General features: G+C 48.5%; 1 non-coding gene across 1 annotated transcript; it reads left to right on the top strand.

Annotated features, from left to right (window-relative positions):
• The first annotated feature begins 10,980 nt into the window (after positions 1-10,980).
• Positions 10,981-11,087, top strand: LOC125913773 (U6 spliceosomal RNA). The gene has a single exon (XR_007455073.1). It is a non-coding gene; the product is annotated as a U6 spliceosomal RNA (small nuclear RNA).
• Positions 11,088-21,570: the final 10,483 nt, after the last annotated feature.

The following is a 21,570-nucleotide window of genomic DNA, read 5'->3' as shown; positions in this document are numbered from 1 at the left end:
GTTAGTCACAGTTCAGAACACTGAGCAATATTTACTCATGGGTAGGACTTTGAGGACAATGGGCTGGTGTGTTTACCAACCCGCACAGGTTTGTGGGAGCTCATCTCTTTGGCCTTCTACAGCTAGCTGGCCAGAAGGTGGTAAGACCCTTCAGCCATGAAATTGGGGCAGTGTGTCAACTTATTAGGGGTTGTCCAATGGAGTTTCAGGCCCAAACCCAGTTAGATGTTTAGATAGAGGTATGTTGACCACGTATGTGCTATTTTCCCTCGTGCTCCTGTCTCTCTTAGGAACACACAGGAAGGAGGGCTGGCTGAGCCAAAGCAGGTCTTGAGAACCGCTGGACCCGTTGTCAGGACCGTAATAAGAGCCCCTACGTCACCCAGATCCACGTGTAGACGATCTTACTGTCCATTCTCCCTATTCCTTTTTTTTTTTTTTTTTTTTTTACCTCCATCTCCAGGCTTGTCTGCAGTAGCTCTTGGAAAAAGGAGCATCGCATTAGTTTCCTGTGATTGCTGTTAACAAATTATCACAAAGTTGGTGGATTAACAACAGAAATGTATTCTCTCACAGTTCTGGAAGCCAAAAGTCTAACACCAAGTCAGCAGGGCGTACTTCTCCTGAGGCTCTCTCCTTGCCTGTTCCAGCTTCTGGTGGCTGCTTCATTTCTTGGCTTGTCTCTGCCTTACTCCAACCTCTTCCTCCGTCTTCTCCTAGCTTTTTCTGCTTCTGTGTGTGTCAGGTCTCCCTCCGCCTCCCTTTTATAAGGACACATATGATGGCCCTTGGCACTCACCCAGGTAATCCAGGATGGCATCTCCATCTCAAGGTCCTTAACTTAACTTACATCTGCAAAGACACCTTTTCCAATCAAGGTAACATTCTAGGTTACGGAGATGCAGACCTGGTATTTCTGGGGCCACCACTCATCCCACTATTAAGCAGTCTCCAAAATCTTGCCTTTACCTCTTTTTCCTCCTCCTTTCTCCCTTTAAAAAAGAGCCTGGTGTGTCCACAACTGAATTTCTTTGGGCAGGTTAGGCCCCCAGGTCTTGTTCTTGGGTACGGTGCTGAAAAGGACAAACAGCACCTTATTTCTTCTAGTGATTGTGACATACTCTGAATTGGAATAAAAAACACAGGACTTCCAGGCTGGTTTTACGTGACACCAACATCTGGATGAAAAGCTAAAACAAATGAAACAAACAAACAAAAAACCCAGCCAGTTAACCAGTTGCTTGTTTCCAAGCATCTAGATGTTGGGTCCTTGTATTGGGGGTGGAGGCAGTCTTGAGAAGAGGAGGAAGGTCACAGGTGGCCTGATGGCAGGATGTCAAGGGTCTGGAGTGGAGGGCACACTCTTAGGAGTGGGGGGAGATGAGAGGGAAGGCGGAGGGACTGACTACCGAGTGCAGACCTGCAGAAGTGTGTCCAAAAACTTGGGGTGGAGGCGCAATCAGAAGACAGGAGTAGCTACAAATGCCCGGATCCTGGTCCCTCCAAGCAGCCATATTAAAGATCAAAGGGAAAAAGTCCGTACATTCCAGAAGGAATCAGGCAGCCAAGCACCAGTATGAAAGCATTCTTGACTGTCATAGCCTCGAGTGCAGCGAGCGGGCTCTGTGCTCTGCCCGCAGAGTAGAGAATGCTCCTTTCGTCTTCACGGGGTCTGAGCTGTGACGGGGATATTTTCAGTACAATCAAAACAAGATGCTTGGGTGCAATGGCTCCTTTTTTGCTTCCCTGGGGACGTTTAGGGGCCTCTGGGAATAGGAGTATGAGGGGACCCTGTCTCTTTGGTTTCTGGCTTCTCAAGAGCAATTTAACCCATTTACATTTAGGCCTAGGCTTTTGAGACAATGACCTGGTTGACAGCTCCTTTTCTATTTGGGACTTTCCTGAGAGCTCAGGACTCCAGGATCCTGATTTGAGGGTGCTGCTGTGCTCAGTGCCTGAGCGCAGTGGGCCTGACAAAACGATGGCAGGAAAGTTGCTTGGGTCTGAGTTCCTAGGCCTTTAGCCTGGGGTGGTGATGTGCTTTCTTTTCGTCTCAAACCACAGCGGCGACTCCTCCTCCTCCGCTGCCTGGCCTGGATTTTGGATTGGCTAATGGACGCGGGCCGTGTGATTTGGCCATAGCTCAGCTGAGGCCAGACATCCATTTGGGTCCTAGGAGTCAGTGCAGTTGGCGATTAAGGGCCCAGGCTGTGAATTTAGTGATCCTGCCACTTACTAGCTGAGTGGACTCAGACCTCTGCTTCTTTCTCTGTGGGAGTGTGAGGATGCCCACCTTTCAGGCTGTTTGTGAGGATTGCATAAGAGAAATTTGGAAAGCACTAGCTCAGTGAGTGACCTACAGTAAGTGCTCAATAGATGCTAGCTATTTTTGTGGCTGTTATAAAAGCACTTCTCAGAGAACATCCATTTGCTCTCTTTCCCTCCTCTGGTCTCCCCCCACTTTCCTTTCCTAATAGGAGTCTACATCTGGGAACCAAAAACATGAGAGAGAGAGATAGAAAGAGACAGAGACACAGACAGAGATAGACAGATGATGGATGCTTCCAGAGATCCTCTCAACTTGGCTGGGAGCTTCTTTGTCCGTGGTAAGCCAGTTTTGTTATGGTCTAAGGCAATTAACAACTTAAAAAAATATGTAAATTTTAATTAATGCAAAAATTATGAACCACTATTAAGATTCCCAGGGAGGGGCACCTGGCTGACTCAGTCGGTTAAACATCCGACTTCAGCTTAGGTCATGATCTCGCAGTTCATGAGTTTGAGCCCCATGTTGGGCTCTGTGCGGACAGCTCGGAGCCTGGAGCCTGCTTCAGATTCTGTGTCTCCCTCTCTCTCTGCCCCTCCCTCACTCATGCTCTGTCTCTGTCTCCCCAAAATAAATAAATGTTGAAAAAAATTTTAAAAAAAGATTCCCAGGTAGAGTTAAATCCAGTTGGTAGGATACTATGCCTGCGAAATCCTGCCTTTCATACAAGAAGTCAGGGCAAGAAGTGCAAGTGATGGGTATAATTGTAAACAAGGCCTTTGAAGATCATTTTCAGATCAAGAATCATCACCTATAAGAAGAGTGATAAACAATGGGGCGCCTGGGTGGCTCAGTCGGTTAAGCATCCGACTCTTGGTTTCGGCTCAGGTTATGATCTCATAGTTCGTGAGTTCGAGCTGACAATACGGAGCCTGCTTGGGATTCTCTCTCTCCCTCTCTCTGCTCCTCCCCTGCTCGCTCTCTCTCTCTCTCTCTCTCAAAATACATAAGTAAACTTAAAAAAATTAAAGAGAAGAATAAATAACATTTCAGACACTATAAATTTCTTTTCTTTTTTCCTCCCTGCCCCCCTCTCTCTCTCTCTCTCTCTCCTCCCCTCTCCCTCTTGCTTGCTTGCTTGCTTGCTTGTTCTTCATGTGTGGCTCATGCCTACCTGATTTTGGAAATTCTAGTGAAAAATTCTAATGAAAAATTCTAATGCTTGGCCCATAGTAGGTGCTCAATAAAATTAGTTTGAATGAATTTCTTCCTTCCTTGGAAACATTTTTCTAAAATATTATTTTATATACCATGTAATTTTTAATATTTTTCTAATTAAATATTCTACTATAAGTGAACTTTTATCTATTTCCTTCACCACCCTCCATGTTTATACATTGAAATGGAGAAAGTGCTTTTGGGTAGCACTGGACTTGGGAGCTAGGAACTGGAAGGGACAGGGCAATATATTTTCCTCTCCCCTCGGCTTCACCACACATGTTAGCTTTATCCTGCTGTCACTGTGGAGATGCTTTCTAAGCTTTACTGGTCACATCACACCACCACTCCTGAGTCTTTACATCTTCCTTGCTCAAGCCTTTGGTCCAGACTGAGATTGGCATTTCTGAGTCCCTATTCAGAATTTCACAGAAGAGATTCAGACTGGCCCAGGTTAGGTCAGGGGCTCATCCCTGAACACTTGGCTGTGGCCAGGGCCACATGGCATAGACATAGCTGCCAGAAGTTCGTTCTTCCCACCCTACATGTGGCTGGCAACAAACTACACACAGTGTTAGGAAGACACATTTTGACTGAATTTGGTATGAGATGAAAGTTTTTGAGCAGTAAGCTACATGTGAGGAAGGTTAATCCAGTAGTAATGTCAGGAATGATCTCAGTGGTGAGAAGAATGATTTACTAGGCATTCTTCTAGCAGAATGGGGGAAGGGAATTGGAAGGCATTGGGGCCTTCAAGAATTCTCTGGTAATAGATTGCAATGGCCATGGAAGAGCTGCTTTTTCTACAACTGTAGCCTGGGAGATGATACAGAAGCAGGTTGCGGTAAGGGGAAGAGAGGGGCAGACTAGGGAGGACTTTTTGAGGAAGGGGAGAGAGTTCCTGGTAGGGCTTAGGGTAAGCAATGTGCTCAGCCTTGGGCCTGGACCTCCTTTTCATTGGGGCGCCCACAGAGGGCCTGGAGGAAGCATGTGCTCCTGGAGACTGACAGAACCTGGCTCGTAAGCAGATCTCATGGCCCCTGACATACTGTGAGGCCTGCCAAGCTTCACCTCTGTTGGAAGGCATTTCTCCTGGGGGAGGGCAGGTAAGCAGTGAGTCACTGACAGGGCAGCCCAGTAACACAGCTTGAATAAAACATGAGAGAAGCTCTTGACTCATCCTGGCTGCTGTTGTCTGCTGAGTGTGTTGGTATAGACATAAACACACGGATGTACACAAGCCCCCATACCCTCTCACACGGGAGGGCAGGTCCACAGGGGGTCAAGAGGTGACTCAGAAGGTAGCAACACAGATAACCTGCTGACTCACAGTTTTACACTCCTCAGCTCCCTCCTCCAACAGGGCCTGGGTTTGAAGGACAGGTGACTCACAGACTGACCCTTTCCTCTCTGGTCTGGTTTTTCTCAGTGCTACCCTTAGTTCTCCTGATCACCCCAACCTCTAGGGCATCCCTGGTGTGGAGGCCAATCCAGCCACGTCAGGTCCTCAGCCCCCTCATTCACTTGCTCACTGGGATTTCTGTTCCCTCAGCCTTTCCATTTCTCATCATTCAGTCAGTCAACAAGTATTTAATCAGAGTCCACGATGTGCCAGCTCCATGCTGGGTGCTGGGGATCCAGCCGTGCACAAGAAATGACCCCTGCCTCAGGGAGCTATGACCTCCTTAGGGGGGTTGTCCTGACTCACTTTCTGTGGAAGTTGGTCCAGTCAGGAAAGAGATACCTCTTCAAACGCCCCTGTCTCCATAGTTCCATGGAGCTCTTGCTTCTGGGTGGTGACTGGTGGGATCTCTAGTCTGGCCCAAGTGGCTGAATCCTTTCCCATGTACCTACTTCATATTTCTTGCCATCTGAAGAGAGTGATTCCTCTTCCTTCCATCAAATGTGTAGCAATTTGGGACTCTTTTGTAGGCAAAAGGCCTACAATGTGTACAGAACCACCCCACACACACTAGCCCCTAGCCCTGCTCCTAGACCCTTGGCCACTGCCCATGGTCTTGCCCTGGGAGCAGCACTTGCTTCATTGACTGAGCCTTAAGATTTTGCATGTATTTGATAATCACAATGACTCTATGAGAAAGACTATTTGTCATCAGTTCATAGTATCATCATCATTGTCTTTCATCCCAAGAAACTTAGGCTAAGAGAGGTGAAATCCCATTGATCACACAGCTTATGAAGAGACACTCCTGGTCTGCCCAGAACCCATTGCTCTCAATGCTCACACGTATCGGACAAAGAAAATGAACGACTGAGGAGATTCCATAACTCCTGGAATGGTAGTAGGCCTGGGACTTGAACCCAGGCCTCCTTTCTGTCTGGTGCTCTTTCTCTGACATCACCTTTCAGCACTCTGACCAAGATTTACAGGAAGCTCTAAAGTCTGTGCAGTAGGGCATGAACTACAATGTAACTTTCATCCGTGCAAGTCTACACAGATGGCCTCCTCCTTCCTCAGACCTCCCCTCCCCCAGTGACGTCTTGCTTTCCACCCAGGTCCCCTTGGGGCCCATCCTTCCCCACACTTTATTTATGTTGTCTTTTATTGTAAAGATCCTCGGTGTAAGTTACTTTCCAACAATGGCATTCGAGAGTGGAAAGTTGAACCATAAGTTTGGCTGGAAGAGCAAGCATTCTGTTCATCTGCAGACGTCCTCTTTCTCTCTCTTTTGGCACTCATGACTGTTTTTTTTTTTCTTTTGTGGAAGAACCTGTGTTTGGCAGCATAGGCCTGTCAGCATCCTTGTAAACTACAGCTTCTCTTAGTGAAAGGCCTTGCATAGTGGGTGCTTAGCTTTCTTTCACGGGCTCTGAGGACTCTCCTTCTGGGAAGATCCGCAGTTCCCTTCCATTCTGCCTTGAGGTGGCAGGTGCTGCAGGCAGGCTTCGTTCCTGAACCTACTCTGAGTCCCGACCTGAGCACTTGAATGGCAGTGAGACTTTGGAAAAGATACTCAACAGCTTTGAATCTTGATTTCCTCAGCTGTAAGACGGGCATATTGAGGAACATGCAAGGAAAGGAGAATGAAGGCATCTCACAGGCAAGATGGTCCAGATGCCCCCTGGAAGAGGCATCTTCATCTTCAACAGATTGAGGACAGTTGGCTGCCATTCACTGCTTGCGAAGGTAAAAAGGCTTAAACTTCAGGTAAACCCCACAGTGATCTCTTTGGTACCCACATATTTATGACATAATCGTTCTCTTGCTGGTCTCTGTGTGTTTTTCTCCAGTGACGTGGTGGGAGACAGTTTGGGGGTGCTGTTACCTGTCTGTGGGGAGAAGTAGGCCAGAATGGGGGGAAGTGTGGCTGGAGGGCCCTGGTCCTTCCCCAGATGCCATTTGCCGGTGGTCCTGAGACTTTGGGCAGGACATTATCTTCAGTTTTTTCCTCTATAAAGTGACAGGAAGCCTGAACCCTTTGTCGGAGTGATGAGCAATGAAACGAGATAGCCTTTGGAGCATTTTGTGCAGTGCCTAGTATGGAGTGAATGCTGCGGATCAAATTGGCATAATTTTGGAGGGTCCTTGTTTCAAGGGTATTTTTATGTTGTTTATGAGGCAACATCTTCTTGTAGGAACCTCCCCAAAGAAGTGATTCCCCCTCAAGTTATTCCTTGAAGGTCCCCCTGAAATGTTTCCAGTTGGCTGGGCCATGTTTCTGATTTCGGAAATAGAGGCTCTTCTCAGCAAGAGGGTCCCTGTGCGTGAGGACCCTGGCCTATGTAAGCAAGCATTGCTTGTTGTCAGTCCCCTCCACTTTTTCTGGAGCTTGAGGATTCATAATCTTGACCTTGATATGACCTTGCAGCACAGAATTTGGTCCATGGTGTGTTGCTCATTCTGGACCCCACCTGGGATTGGGGGAGAGAATAGGGTTTATTTTCAAAGTGCCCCATACCCTTGTACATGCTGTTTCCTCTGCCTGGAACAGTTTTTGTCTTCTCATCTCTTCTGGTAAATGCCTAGCCATCATTTAGGAGGGGTGTGTGTGTATGTGTGTGTGTGTGTGTGTGTGTGTGTGTGTGTTTGTACAAACTTCTCTGGGCCATCCTCAGCGAATTCCATGGCTCTCTTCTCTGCGTACCCATAATGCTCCTCTCACACCGCTATGACGCACCTGTTGTGCGCTGTGCACAGAGGCCCTGCCTGCTATCCGCTTTCTGTCTCACCTGTACCCGCATTTTATACTCGAGTCTTACTGTGTTCCCTATAGTTTTACAAAGTGCGGGGCCTCCTCTCAGTTCTGTGACAGCATTGTGTGCCCCTCCCCTGTGTCCCACCCCCGTGTGGTGAGCCCCTGCTCATCGTTGGGAGTCTGTTGAACACCCCCTGCTCCAAAAAGATGTCCCTGAGCACCCACGTCTGGGTGGCCCTCCTGTGGGCTTCAAGGACACCTTGTCATGGTCCCTGTCACACACACTGCTGGACGGTGTCACACGTCCCTGCTGGACGGTGCACATCTCAGGGGAAGGGGCCATATATCTTGTTCCTTATTGTATCTCTGAACCAGCCCAGGCATGTAGTAGTTGCTCATCGGATTAAACCATCACATCCATTTTCATTGCGAGGAGGGAGCTTGTCTTCATTATCTTCATGTCTGCAGTGGTTAGCACAGGCCTGGCTCACGAGAGTGCCTCATCAAGGCTGGCTTACGGCATCGACTCTGAGGCCCTGTTGCAGTGAGCTCCAAAGCTCCTTCTTCCTGGATAATCAGATTTCTCTTTTAGCATCAGAGCACTAAGAAGCCGGAAGGGGTCCCTGAGGCCCATCTCCTCACAGAAAGTTCCAGCTCCCTCCCCTCTCCCTGGCAGGTGGTCCTGTAATACCTTCCCTCCCTCCTCAGCACTTCCACTCGCCCCCCGCCCAACACCTAGCTGAGTGGTTATTGGCAATTCATGTAATGTTTCTGGGCCTTTCTTCAGGCTTAGACTCACTCTGGTTGTACTTAAGAACATGAATTGGCGTTGTCCAATGTTAGCAAATGTTCGCCCAGAGCTGGATGTTGCAGACCTGTCTCTGTCCCCTTCATCTGATCAATATGTTGAGCACCCAGGTCAATGGGAGTCACCCCGTGAGTTCCTGGCCCATTTATTAAAAATGTGGAACAGTTTAAGTTCTTGCTGCCTTGACTGGAAGTCGTTGAGCACATGTTGTTTCCAGCAGGCTCTGGGGCTAGGAGGTCAAGTTTCAGATGCGATTAATTCAGTGTAAAGGTGAGCCTGCCAGGCCTGGAATAAAGAAGAACTGACAGCTGATTTACGATGTGGCTTTTAAACAAATCACCCCTAAAACCCAACTCGTTTCATTATGGAAGGGGCTCAATTTGTATTAAAGTGTCATCCTTGGCCCCTGTAGTCAGCAGCTGGTGGAAAGAAATGGGATTTCAGCGATTCCAGAAAGTGTCTCCACAATGTTTGGCAAAAGCAATGCTGGTGCTCAGGTCCCTCTTACATTTACTTAATGACAAAACATACTGTTGGCACCTGGGAGCGTGTGGTGACTGAACAAAAATAGCTCTGGGAGGCCCCGTCCTTGTCCTCGGGGCTGAGGGTGATCCAGGATGTGCGAAGGCCCCCATGCAAGCTGCCTTTTTGCACTGGTTGACCTGCTGTGGTTTCTGTCCCCAGAATGGGGAACAGGGATAGCTACAGGTCCAGAGAGGAAGCTGCTCTCTGCTTTTGGGAAGCATTGCCTGTCTGGGAGCGTCCATAGGACACTTTCACTAATTAACGCATTTCAGCTCACTGCGTCCCATGCAGGAAATAGAAAGCCTGCATTAGTGTCCAGGAAATAGAGAATGTGACTAAACCTTCTCCTAATTCTGGCGCTGACTTCCAGGTATTTCAGTGTTTAATGACACACCATCTTGTTTCTCTTTGCCCTTCCTGTTCCAAAGATGACACGGAACATTTTGGCGCCGTTCAGGAGCGCTGGGCTCAGGTGGAGCCCCGAGGGTGGCGGTGTAAAGAGAGGCTCTCGCAATAGCGACTTGCATTTTCATGGCTTTTGGTCTTCCTGTCCCTGTCCCAATAACAATGACTAAGCGGCAGAGAAGGTGGAGTCATTTCTGAATCCCAGACAGGCCGCCCCGGGGGGCTCCTCGTTAGTGGTCAGTCCAGCAGTGGCTGGCGGGCACGGAGAGCGAGCCATCTGTGTGTACGTAAGAGGGCAAAACTTGGAGCAAGAGGCCCTGAAAAGGGATTGTGACCGTGGAAGGAAACCCCACCGTGACGTGGGTGCCAATTTAGCTGGACAGGGCTGGGTACCAAGCACGTTCACGTCCTGGGTTTCCAGGCTGAGCTCGGCAATCTGTTGGGCCTGAGGCGGATGTGAAATAGAAGATTGCTCCTGGGATGGGCAGCCCTCTCTCTGGGTGCTTGCACACAAAACGTCTGGGAGCATCTGGAACCATGAGCCAGAGATGCCAGCTTCTCTTGGCTGGGCAAGTGGCTTCCCGGACTTTGGAACTGCAGTCCATAAAAGGAGAATTTATGAACAAACAAGGAAACCGATCTCTCTTCTGCAACATTAAAAAATATTCTCAATGTGAAGTCTTTATTGCTGCCTTTTTTTTTTCTCGTAACCCAGTCCAATTCAGTGAATACACTATAGTTCCAAATTTCTGTCACCTACCACCTCACCTGCTGAGCCCCTCCAGCAAGGTCTTTGTGTTTCTTGTTTTACATGCATCACATAAGGCCCAGTGTTTGGGGGTATTTATACTTAGATCTATGTCCTTGGTATGGCTTCATGGAAAGAATTTGAACTTTGGGGCCAGACAGATCCAAATTTAAATCCAAATCCGACTTTTCAATGGTTGTGTGAGCTTGAAAAATCAACTTAACTTTTCCTAGCCTGGTTTTCCTTGTATGTAAAATACAGACAGTTCCTATTTCAGGGTGCAGTGGGGATTACGTGGGGCAATGCATTATAATTCCAATGTAGGAGGAGGCCTGGGGGAGGGCAGGCTTTATACTCTATGTTGGTAACCATCTCTCCACCAAGCCTGTTTGCAGTTTGCTTAAAGGAACACTGTATTATGTTTATTTCTGTATCTCTCTCAACACTCAACCCATGCTTTGTATATACTGTTACTCCAATAAATAGTGAATGAACTAATTTTATTTTGAAGTCAAAGTGGTGCGAGGAAGGGATTCAAGGGCAGTGAAAGGGACATCTGACTGGGCCAGAGCCTCCCTACTCAAGGTGTAGTGCATGGGTCACCAGACAACTAATAAAAATGCAGAATCTTGGGGTGCCTGGGTGGCTCAGTCGGTTAAACAGCAGGACTCTTGATTTTGGCTCAGGTCGTGATCTCACAGTGGATGAGATCAAGCCCAGAGTCGGGCTTTGTGTTGATGGTGCAGAGCCTGCTTGGGATTGTCTCTCTCCTTCTCTCCCTCTGCCCCTTCCCTGCTCACTCTCTCTCTCTCTCAAAATAAATAAGTAAACATTAAAAAATACAGAATCTCTTGTGCTCGTTTCAGCAGCACATATACTAAAACTGGAACGATACAGAGAAGATTAGCGTGGCCCTTGCACAAAGATGACACACAAATTCGTGAAGCTTCCATATTTTTTCAGTAATAACCAAGTTATGGAAAGAGCCTAAATGTCCATCAACTGATGAATGGATAAAGAAGATGTGGTTTATATATACAATGGAATACTACTTGGCAATGAGAAAGGATGAAATCTTGCCATTTGCAGCAATGTGGATGGAACTGGAGGATATTATGCCAAGTGAAAGAAGTCAGTCAGAGAAAAACAGATATATGTTTTCACTCATACGTGGAACTTGAGAAACTTAACAGAAGACCATGGGGGAAGGGAAGGGGGAAAAATAGTTACAGAGAGGGAGGGAGGCAAACTATAAGAGACTCTTAAATACAGGGAACAATCTGAGGGTTGGTGGGGGGGCGTGGGGAAGAGGAGAAAATGGGTGATGGGCATTGAGAAGGGCACTTGTTGGGAGGAGCACAGGGTGCTGTATGTAAGCGATGAATCACGGGAATCCACCCCAAAACCAAGAGCACACTGTATACACTGTATGTTAGCCAATTTGACAATAAATTATATTTAAAAAAATACAGAATCTCAGGCCACACCCCAGACCTACTGAACCAGAGTCTGAAGGTTAACCAGTTGCCCAGGTGATTCATGTGCACGTTAAAGTGTGAGAAGCTCTGTTGTCAATTTATAAATGAAGGAGTAAGAATTAGGAAGCTAGCAAAATAATTTGCTAGGACCTACTGGTTTTATTTAAAGGGAACATTTGGGGCGCCTGGGTGGCTCAGTCAGTTGAGCGCCTGACTCTTGATTTCGGCTCAGGTCATGATGGCAGGGTTGTGGGATCGAGCCCCATGTTGGGCTCTGTGCTGAGCATGGAGCCTACTTGAGGTTCTCTCTCTCTCTCTCTCTCTCTCTCTCTCCCTCACTCTCTCTCTCCCTGCTTGCCCCTCTCCCCCATTCACTCTCTTTCTCTCTCTAAAAAATAAGAATAAAAAAAAATTATAAGGAAAATTCTATTCACAATGAAATATACCACTAAGAATTTTAAGTCTGATGGCAGCTTTCCTCCACTTTCAGAAGACCCTGTCCCTGGTGGTTAGTCCATGGCCACAGATGGAGCTGCCCCTGGACTTCCCTTTCCCCTCGGAGCCCCAAGCACCCATCCCTTGTGCCGTGCTCTCAGGAGGCCGTGTCGTCCCTGATGGCCACCTCCTCTCCGAGGCTCTGTGAGTCGGCTTGCTGCCCAGGGTCTCCTGGCTTGGCGCCATGGCCCGGGACACACTCAGTCACCACAGCTGTCTGTCTGCCTGAGCGCCAACCATGGGGACCTTGCTCAGCTCTGCACAGAACACCCATTGTTTCTGTTTGGATCGTTGCCCTAAATTCGGTTCGTTGGAAAGTGCTTGAGAGGATCTGTCGTCTCGCGTCCACTTTTCAGAGTTGTGGTGTGTACCTGGAGAGTGGCATAGACCCACTTCTTCCAAAACAGGGTGAAGCTTTGTTTGTCCTTCCTACCCGCACAAACCGTGCAAGCGTGTGGTCTTTCTCGCCTTCCTCTTTGGACTTAGGCTTGGTAAATAAGGCATCCACGCGGGGTCTAAATCATGCTGGTGTCTATGCAACCTGCCTTCCATGGGGGTGGGAGCAAAGCGCCTGTGGGTTCTACTTCTAAAATATGCTTCCAGTCACGTTCCTTCTCTCCACCCCCCCTCAGGCGCCACCTGGCGGGCCACCACCCTTCCCGGTACCCTCCTAACTGGGTCCCTGCAGGCTAACTCTCCACACAGGCAGCCGGAGAATTTTTTCTTAAAACATAAATTGGATAATGTCTGTTTCCTGCTTAGAGGCTTCAATGTCTCCCCACAGCGCCACTCTCCAGTCTCCTCTTGGGGACCTCGGGGTGCTGTCTGTCTCCTGCCCTCCCTTCCGTCACCTCTGCCCATCCAGTGCTCCCTAATCACGCTGGTCTTTCACTTCTTGCACCCACCAGGCCCTGTCAGGTTACAGCTGGGCCGACCCATCCTCAGACAGGCCTTCCTGTCCACCCCAGCTAAAAGAGTCACCTGACTCTTATTCTCCATGCCACTCATCACTTTTCATTTGTTGGCTTTCTTTTTTGGCCGTCTCCTCTGCTAGACTGTAAGCCCCACGAAGGCAGGGAGGGTGCCTCACCATTGTGTCTCCCGTGTCTGCACCGGGGCCTGGCATATGCCAGGAACTCACTAAACGGCTGCCAAATCGAATGAATGAACCCACTGTGTGCTCAGCATTTTCACCCCAAATCCCCTATCTGCCATCCAGAGGCACCTCCTTCACTCCTCTGGGCTTTCTCCGGCAGGTGGATAGACTTGTTTCACGAAGCCTTCCTAATGCACCCTAGCCCAGAGTCATCTTCTGTCTTAGAATCTACTGTGGTACCACTCACCACCCAATCTCTCCTCTCTCATACGTCCCCCGTACACGCACACTGACACGCTCACTTACAGTTATACCTGTTCTCTCTGTGTTGGCTAGACTTTGTTCCTCTGAGAGAGGAGGTGGGGACGGTGGGGAAGTTTGGGCTCTGGAGCCACACCGCTTGAGTTTGAATCTTGCCTCTGTCAATTACTTGTTGGGCACCTGACAAATTCTCTGTGCTTCAGTTTTCTTATCTGGAAAGCAGGGACAATAGCAGAACCTTCCTTACATGGTTGTTGTGAGAATTAAAAGGCCTAAAACATGTAAAAATACAAAGAACAATGCGAGGCATGTAGTAAGTGCTATATAAGGGTTAGGTATTATTATTATTATTATTTAATTGAGGAAGAAACCAAGGACCAAAACATGATTTTGCCCTGTGACGTTCTCCTGGAACTGGGCTTCGAATCCACAGAGTTTCCCTAGACCAAGAACCTTTCCACCTTCACCATGGCTGCTAGAGGCTTCCTTTGGGACCATATTCCTGGGGTCTCCTAGGGCTCGGTCATGGATACATGTCAGTGAAAAAGAAAAAGCAGTTCAGGTATTGAGCAAAATCATATGTTCATTCAGCAATTTACATCATTCTTCCCTGCTGGCTCCTCAGCTGGAAACGAGAGGACAAGCACTGGCCATGGTCCCCAGGACGGGCTTCCAGTACAGGTCCATTGAGTGACGCACCTGAAGGGAGGGCCCTACCCAGCTGTGGTGTCAGGGCCAGGTGCGAGGAGTCCTTTCCTTGAGCCCAGCCTCCCCTCCCTCCATCTGCCCTTCTGTCTGCCAACTTCTTGCCATCCCTGCCCTCACGGTGGAATTAAGTCTTCTTTTCGTATTTGTCTTAAGTTGTACGTCTCACCTTGTCTCCATCTCTTTCACCACATTTTCTGCCCTTCCCCCAGCCCTTCCCGCGGCGAAGCCTGTGGAGCTGACTCATGCTTCCCAGGGCTCAGAGCCTTCCCTATGTTAGGGATCATCTGGGGCACAGGTTTATCAGGCCTTTCTCCTGCCTTCTGGATGCAAGTGCTTTTATAAGCACTCCTAGTGACTTGTCTTTAGGGAAGCTGGGGAGTCCCCGCCCAGGGCTTACTCATGTTCCTTCTCCACAAAATCTCCGCGTTCTCCCCCAGCCCGGGCTGCATCGAACGCCTTGACCTGGTGACGACTCTGGTTGTGGTTCTCTGTGTTGCTATCTAACTCTCCACAATCCATAGCTCTTCTGCTCATGTGATAGAAATTTCTTGACAGTAAGCATCACGTTTTCTCTCACACAGTGGACCCTCAATACATAGTTGGTTGAAGTTCTACTTTTTCCCTCTCGTTGTATTCATTTTGGATGAACACTGGAATGGTTTTACCTACACACCATCAAAAGGCAATGAGGGAAGAGACTTCGAAATACATTAAGCAAAAGAGGGGCAGTGTTCATTGTGATTAAACATGTCTCACACGCTGCGGTCTGGATTACTTGCTGATGCCTACAGGAGAAGATCCATGGACGGAGCTGGGTTGGGTTTCTTGTCTGAAGAGCTATTTCCATTCCCAGCTCCAACGTGAGCTACGTGTGTGACCCTAGGGAGATGTGTCAGCAATCCCAGCCTCAGTTTCCTCACTGTAAAAAGAAGGTTAAGACCCTATATCGTTGGGATGGTTGTGAGGGTAAACGAGATACCAAGTACGAAATCACTCTGTAAACTGTAAAGTGCTGTGGCAATGGTAGTAATTACCCTTAGTCGTCCCTAGAGTTGGTTTTCCAGCTCACCTGTTTTCTTCATAGCCTGGCAGCTTTCCTACCTGGGGCATGTGACTAGAATTTAAATGCCATGCTAGGGAGCCCAGAAAATCTACTTCCCAGCAAGAGCTGTAAAACATCCCATCCTAATCAAGAGAGACAAAGAGGAACAATGACTCAGAGGCAGCTCCAGGGGAGCGGCCAGCTCAGACAAGAGACTCCTCAGACCTCAAAACGTCTTCTTACATGGGTGTGCCAGAGAATGTGAGCAGACCCATTGTAAGCTTTGGTCGTTCAAGGAGAAACTTGGAAACCAGACTATGATTGGATGGGTGTTTAACATCACTGAGAATGAACAAGATTGTCAGATGGTAACACTTAAAATCTGAACAATAACAATAAAAAGACAATAAAGGCATTACAGCGAAAGGGGACTGTTGTCCTGTAAATGAACTCTTAGAAAATCAGATTTTTCTGAATTTGATAAGAATGTATTAGAGGAGGCAGTTTGCAGAGTTCCATGGGCTCTGGCGGGGCTGGGCTGAACGTGTGAGAAGAAAGCAACAGATTTAAAAAATCTGTACAAACACCAATAGAAATAAACTTGTAACTTGTTGCGACGCACCCACATCGTTAGAGACTCTGCCCTTAACATCTCTCTTTTAAATCTGACTCCAGGAAATAGATTTGGAACCGGATCAATCCCATCCTCGACTCTGCCATCCTTCTGTCAGAATTATAAACAGAAGATGATTACAGCACATCCTGCATGTGCCTTCCATGTGGCTCCAGTCTCGGCCTCACAAACGCAGCGAGTAAACACTCTCCAAGTGCAGTTCTGAGGCGTCGCCCATGTGTTTCGCTCTTGAAGGGGGAGAGGCCGGGAGGCCGGGCCCCGGGGGGCGTCTGCCCTGGGAGCTACCAGCCTTTTCCCTTCTCCTGGTGGCGGACAGGAGGTGGCGGACCCTTCCTTCAGTGCTTTGCGTGGTGGGGTGGAGTGGGGGAGGTTACAAAGGACGGTTGGAAGCATTTTCTTTTCTTTCTTTCTCTTTTAAAAATCCGTTTCATTCCATCCCATTCCTGGAAAACCACAATCCCCCCAGCAGTCTCCGAGTCCTTCGGTTTTGAAAAGCACACATTTTGTCTGCTACCCTTTGCTTCTGTGGATCTGTTTCGAGCAGCAATTACTTTCCGTGTAAATGAGTATGGAGCTGAGGCTTTCATTAATGTGTCAGGACGCCAGGCTCCTGTGGTTTGACACCATTTAAATATACAAATTGTTAACTTTATGATTTTTTGACAAATTTCTCCCCTCTCCCGAATCTCATATGAATCTCATTTTCCAAGGAACTGACCAAGGAACTCTGACCTCTTGCCTCAGTCGTTTGAGGGCCTCTGGTATTTTTTTCTTGGCCCGCTACTCTTGAGATCCGAAGGTGAATTGAACTTCAAAGGGCAGCAAGCCAGATGTCTTCTGTCCCCACGAAGGGCTGGTTTCCTCTCATTTGTGTGCGTTCTGTGTGCGTGAATTCAGGTCGGTGTCTTTCCCCTGGGCCTCCCCTGCTCCCAGCTCTGCCCCCAGGTCAAGTTCCTTGTTATTTGTGCTGCTCTGGCATGAGTGTGTGCATGCATGTGTGTGTTCCCCATCAGCACCAGAGGACGCCGGGCTCGCACTGTCCAATTCAGCAGGCCGTAATTCACATGGTTCATGTTGATTCGTACTGAGCGCTTGAAATGTGGCTTCTGAACGGAGAGGTGCTCTCAGTAAAAGACGCACTCGATGTCAAAGATTTAGTATGAAAAATGAAGCGTAACATGTCTCAATATGCTTTTATATGGATTACACACCGCATTGATAATATCGTGGATAGATTGGGTTAAACTAAATATGTTATCCATATTAATTTCACCTCTTTTTAAAGTGTGGCCACGAGATCATGTAAAATGACATATGTGGCTCACGTAACATTTCTGTGGGACGGTGGTCATCTGGACCGATGATGGAGACTTTGAGATGCATTAGCCGAGTCACAGGCTTTGTCTGCACTTGCGCTGGTAGCCTGCAAATGTTAAGGCTCTGCCGTGATGAGTAGGTAGGCTTTCAACAATCACGTTCCATAACTTGGAACTGCGGAGACACTCTGTCTTCATGTGTACCTTCAGGATGCCACATCGAGTCAGGTTTCTCAGGTGGTCCCTCTTCCCTGGCCAGGCTGATGTCCTGTGCATGTCCTCGTGTGTGGCATAGAGAGCCTCATGCTCACTGGCCTGGGGCTGGACGGAGGCTGCTGGTGACTCAGACCTGGCTGCAGGCCCCCCGTATACCATGAGTATGTTTGTCCTAGGCAGTATCCAATCACTTGCCACCAAGTCTGGGCTGGATCACTTCTCTTTGACCTTGACATGTTTAGGATGCAGCTCAACAGGAAAGGACTTTAAAGATTAGGTAGTCTAATCTTTCCATTTTACAAAAGAGGGCACCAAGACTCAGCCGTATGGGGCGAGAGGGCGGTTTTTATGAGCTTTAGACTTTGGCAGCAGAAGTTGCAAGTTCAAATCCTAGCTCTGCCACTTCTTAGCCAGGAGAACTTGGGTAGGTTAGTTGAACATTTCTGAGTTCAGTTTAGATGCCTGTCTAATTAAATGAGGATCATCATATCTCTCTCAAAGAATTGTTGTAAGAATGAAATAAAAGATGCTTGTAAATGCCATGGACTAAATATTTGGGCCTCCTCTCCCCCCATATTCATATATTATTAAACCTACCCCTCAAAGTGTTGGTGTCAGTGGGTGGGGCCTTTAGGCCCATTAGGGCTCTGCCCTCTTGTACCTGATTAATGCTCTTATAAAGGGAACCCAGGGAGCTCCCTCATCCCTTCTGCTTTGTGAGGACACAGCACAAAGACGGCCATTTACAGACCAGACACCGAATCTGCTGGCGCCTTGACCTTGGGCTTCCCAGCCTCTGGAACTGTGAGAAATAAATTTCTGTTGTTTATAAGCCAGCCAGTCTATGGTACTCTGTTAGAGCAGCCCAAATGGACTGAGACAGTAAATTACTCCTACTGTGATCTGGCAGAAAGTGAGTACTTGATAAATAGTGATTACTCTCGAAAGGTCCTACAGCCGATTCACAGCCGAGGTTGGGCTTAGAGCCCAGATCTCAACTTTCTATTCCAGTGTCCTTGTTTTATGGGATACACCAGGCTGGGCATAACCTGTCACCTCTAAAGTCAAATCACCAGGTCTCAGAGATCAGTTGCCCACAGCTCTGGTAAGTATTCCTGCAGCCGCCTGGTCTGCCACCCGAATTGCACTCCTGTTTTGTACCGCGTTGAGCCATTGGCTTGTCTATGTCCCCCGGGCTCTGCAAGCTCATTGAAGGTAGGGTCTGTACCTCCTTCACTATCACTGCCCTTTCATTCTTTCAACAGTATGCTGAGGACCTATCCTGCACCAGGCCTTTTCCTAGACTTCTGGGGTGCATCAGGGAACACAAGGAGACAGAGATCTTGCCTTTGTGGAACTCAATTTCTAGTTGGGGGAGATGGATGCCATATTGGAAGGTTATGCAGGATTCAGCTTATGCACAGTCAGGATCCATGGACTGGCCTGGCAATGGCTTGGTCTGTGCCTGCCAGCCTGGGGCCACTGGTGCCTGCATTTTGAGGCAGTCCTGGGGCCACCCACTGCTGCCACTCCTACAGCTCCGGGGCCAGTTGCAAGGAGTGTCCCTCAGGTTGCTTCCAGGCACGCCCCATAGGCACTCGCCCAGTGCCTGTCCTGCATCTTTCAACTCCCACCTTCCACTCTGCGGCTTCCTGTTCCCATGAAGGTGAGGAGCCCCCTCTGGGCTCGTCTGCTTTCACATCGCTTGGATGTATGAGGGTGTTCAGACCCACAGGGTGGACTTTGACCAATGAGAGACAGAGACTGAAGGCTACGTTCTCTCTTGGGCAGATTGTTTGGAGATGCATTGCTTCATCCAGACTCTCTGAAGCTGTCCTGTGCGACCCAGCCCTCACTTTTTACAACACTGTGGGCATTTGGAAACATTTTCCCTCAGGTTTATTCTCCCTGCTTTTGTGCTCTACCCCCTTTTCCCTCATGTCCACTTCCCTGGATCGTATTCCTTTAAATTACGTTTTCTAGGGAACCGGGCTAAGGAAGTAGGGTGATAAGTGCTGCAGAGAAAGAACATTTAGAGCGGGTAAAAAGGGGGGTCAGGTGTGCTGGTGAAGGGTGGCAGCTTCCAACAGGATTGTCAGTATCAGCCTTGTGGAAAGGTGATATTTGAACAAAGGCTCGAAGGTGAGGAAGTTAGCCACTCTGGGGAAAGGACATTCCGGGGTGGGGAAAGGAGGGAACAGCAAGGCATCAAGCCAGAAGGGGGCAGGCGTGGTCACGGCACAGCAGCGAGGCCAGGGTGGCTTTTGGGGTTCAGAGGGAGAGGTGCAGGAGGTGAGGTCAGAGGGCTGTGGGGAGGGGGGAAGGAGGGTATCTTACAGCTTACGGGTCACTGTAATGATGTGAGCTTTTGCTCAAGTGCACAGGAGGCTGTGCTGAATTTTGCCCAGCGGCGTGACATGGCACCTTGGTGCGCCTGATAGATAGCGCCATGCCTGGCACACAGGGGGCGCTCACTCGGTGTTTGTGGACTGGAAGCAGGATGAGCAGGTGATCTTCCACGGACCCTGCTGGGGAGCAGTGCCCTGCAGAGGACCCCCCCCCACCAGCCATGTAGAGGCTAGAGGCTGACTTGGACGTTTCTAAGCAAGAGTTGAAAACAGATGGAAACAAAATGCCAGTGTTAATCCAAAAAGCATGTGGAAGAAAGATCAAATGGGAGAAGAGAATGAATGTGTTTTCAGAGGAGCTGTCTGCCTCCTTCAGAACCAGATTTGTGGGAAGCCAGCCGAACCAACCTTGTGACTTGTGGCAGAAAGTGGGTTTTTGACTGTATCTGGGGAGTTGGGAAAAGTGTATCCACCTTCCCCACACCCTAGCAGCGAGGGGAGGGCTCTCCATTACCAACCAAGCAAGTCCTGTGAGCTTGGATTTGCTGGAAATGTACACAACCGAGTTTTCCATCGTTGGTTCTATGAAATCTCTTTGTGGGGGTCCTTTCGGGTTCAAGTTCTGTGGATCACGTACTTTTGGGTCCTGGGTGGATTTAGTGGGTGGATCCATTACCACCACCCCCCCCCCGCCCCCATCATGGCTTGGTTGAGGGCAGCAGGAGTGTCAGGAACAAGAATCCTCAACATGCATCCTCGTTTTCTCCAGGGCTTGTCTTCTTCCCTGACTCCTTCTCTTTGTCTTCACCTCTCAATGATTACGAGTGTCAGAGGAGAAAGAGTCTGGGGTGGTGCCTGGGGAGTTCGAGTTCTTGGAACATAGACAAGGCAATAGGTCAGCGGGAGCATCTCAAACATCTTCTCTAGTAAGGAGCAATGCCTGCTTCCAGAGAGCAGAAAAGAAAGAAAATGTAACAACATGAATCCTTTTATTCTGGGTGCAATGGGTCAGGGGGAGGGGAGATTGAGTGGGTTTTAGAGTCTGAATTGGACATGATATCGATGATTAATTTTAAGGAAATCTGGAGACTTGTGCCCAGGCCAAGGAAAATGGCTGGGCTCTTTGTCAAGAATCTTGTACGTCAGTCTTCCTAATCACGTTATGTTGATGTGCAGCTACCCCTCAGCTATGCTGCTGGGAGAGAAGGCAAAGCTCGAGGATTCTTAAGTATTTTCCAAGAAAGACCGCATAAATGTTTGGAATTTAAAAAGATCATTTAGTATCTAATAGGTGAAGAGATTGAGCCTTGGGAGAGTAAATAACACACTGTGTGTCCGCAGAACATCTGAGAGCCTTACAAGTGGAAGCAGCCCATTGGGCAAGAACAGGTCTCAGGCTTGTATAGGACGTGCTGCCATTACCCAGATGGGCAGTTGGGGCCACAGTGAGGCCCAGTTGTTCACAGGCACACCCCTAGGCGTTACCTGGCTTTCTTGGTAGCCAGAGGAGCATATCATAGTCAAAATGCACATGGCTGTTGTTTCGTTATGGGTTTTCTTGAATACCATAATATGGTTTATAGAAATATAGGAAGCAGGATTTCAAAATTTAATTAATATAAAAGCAACGTAAAACCCCATCGCTATATCCTTGATTATGGGAAAAGGAGCGGTATGGCCCATTCCTAAACCCTTATCATTAGCCAGGGAAGCCCCCCATGAAAGTGTAGAAACAGTTCTGTTTTTCACTTTCTTCCCTATATCCCATCCCATCTGGAACCCACAGGAATATAGGTTTGGGAATGGCTTCTCTGTGCTCCTTGACCTGTCCCAGCTCTTCATCTATACA

Source organism: Panthera uncia (genome assembly GCF_023721935.1).
Source record: "Panthera uncia isolate 11264 chromosome C1 unlocalized genomic scaffold, Puncia_PCG_1.0 HiC_scaffold_4, whole genome shotgun sequence".
NCBI classification, from domain to species: Eukaryota; Metazoa; Chordata; class Mammalia; order Carnivora; family Felidae; genus Panthera; species Panthera uncia.
The sequence above is the reverse complement of the archived record's forward strand: the minus strand, read 5'-3'. Positions and strand labels throughout refer to the sequence as shown.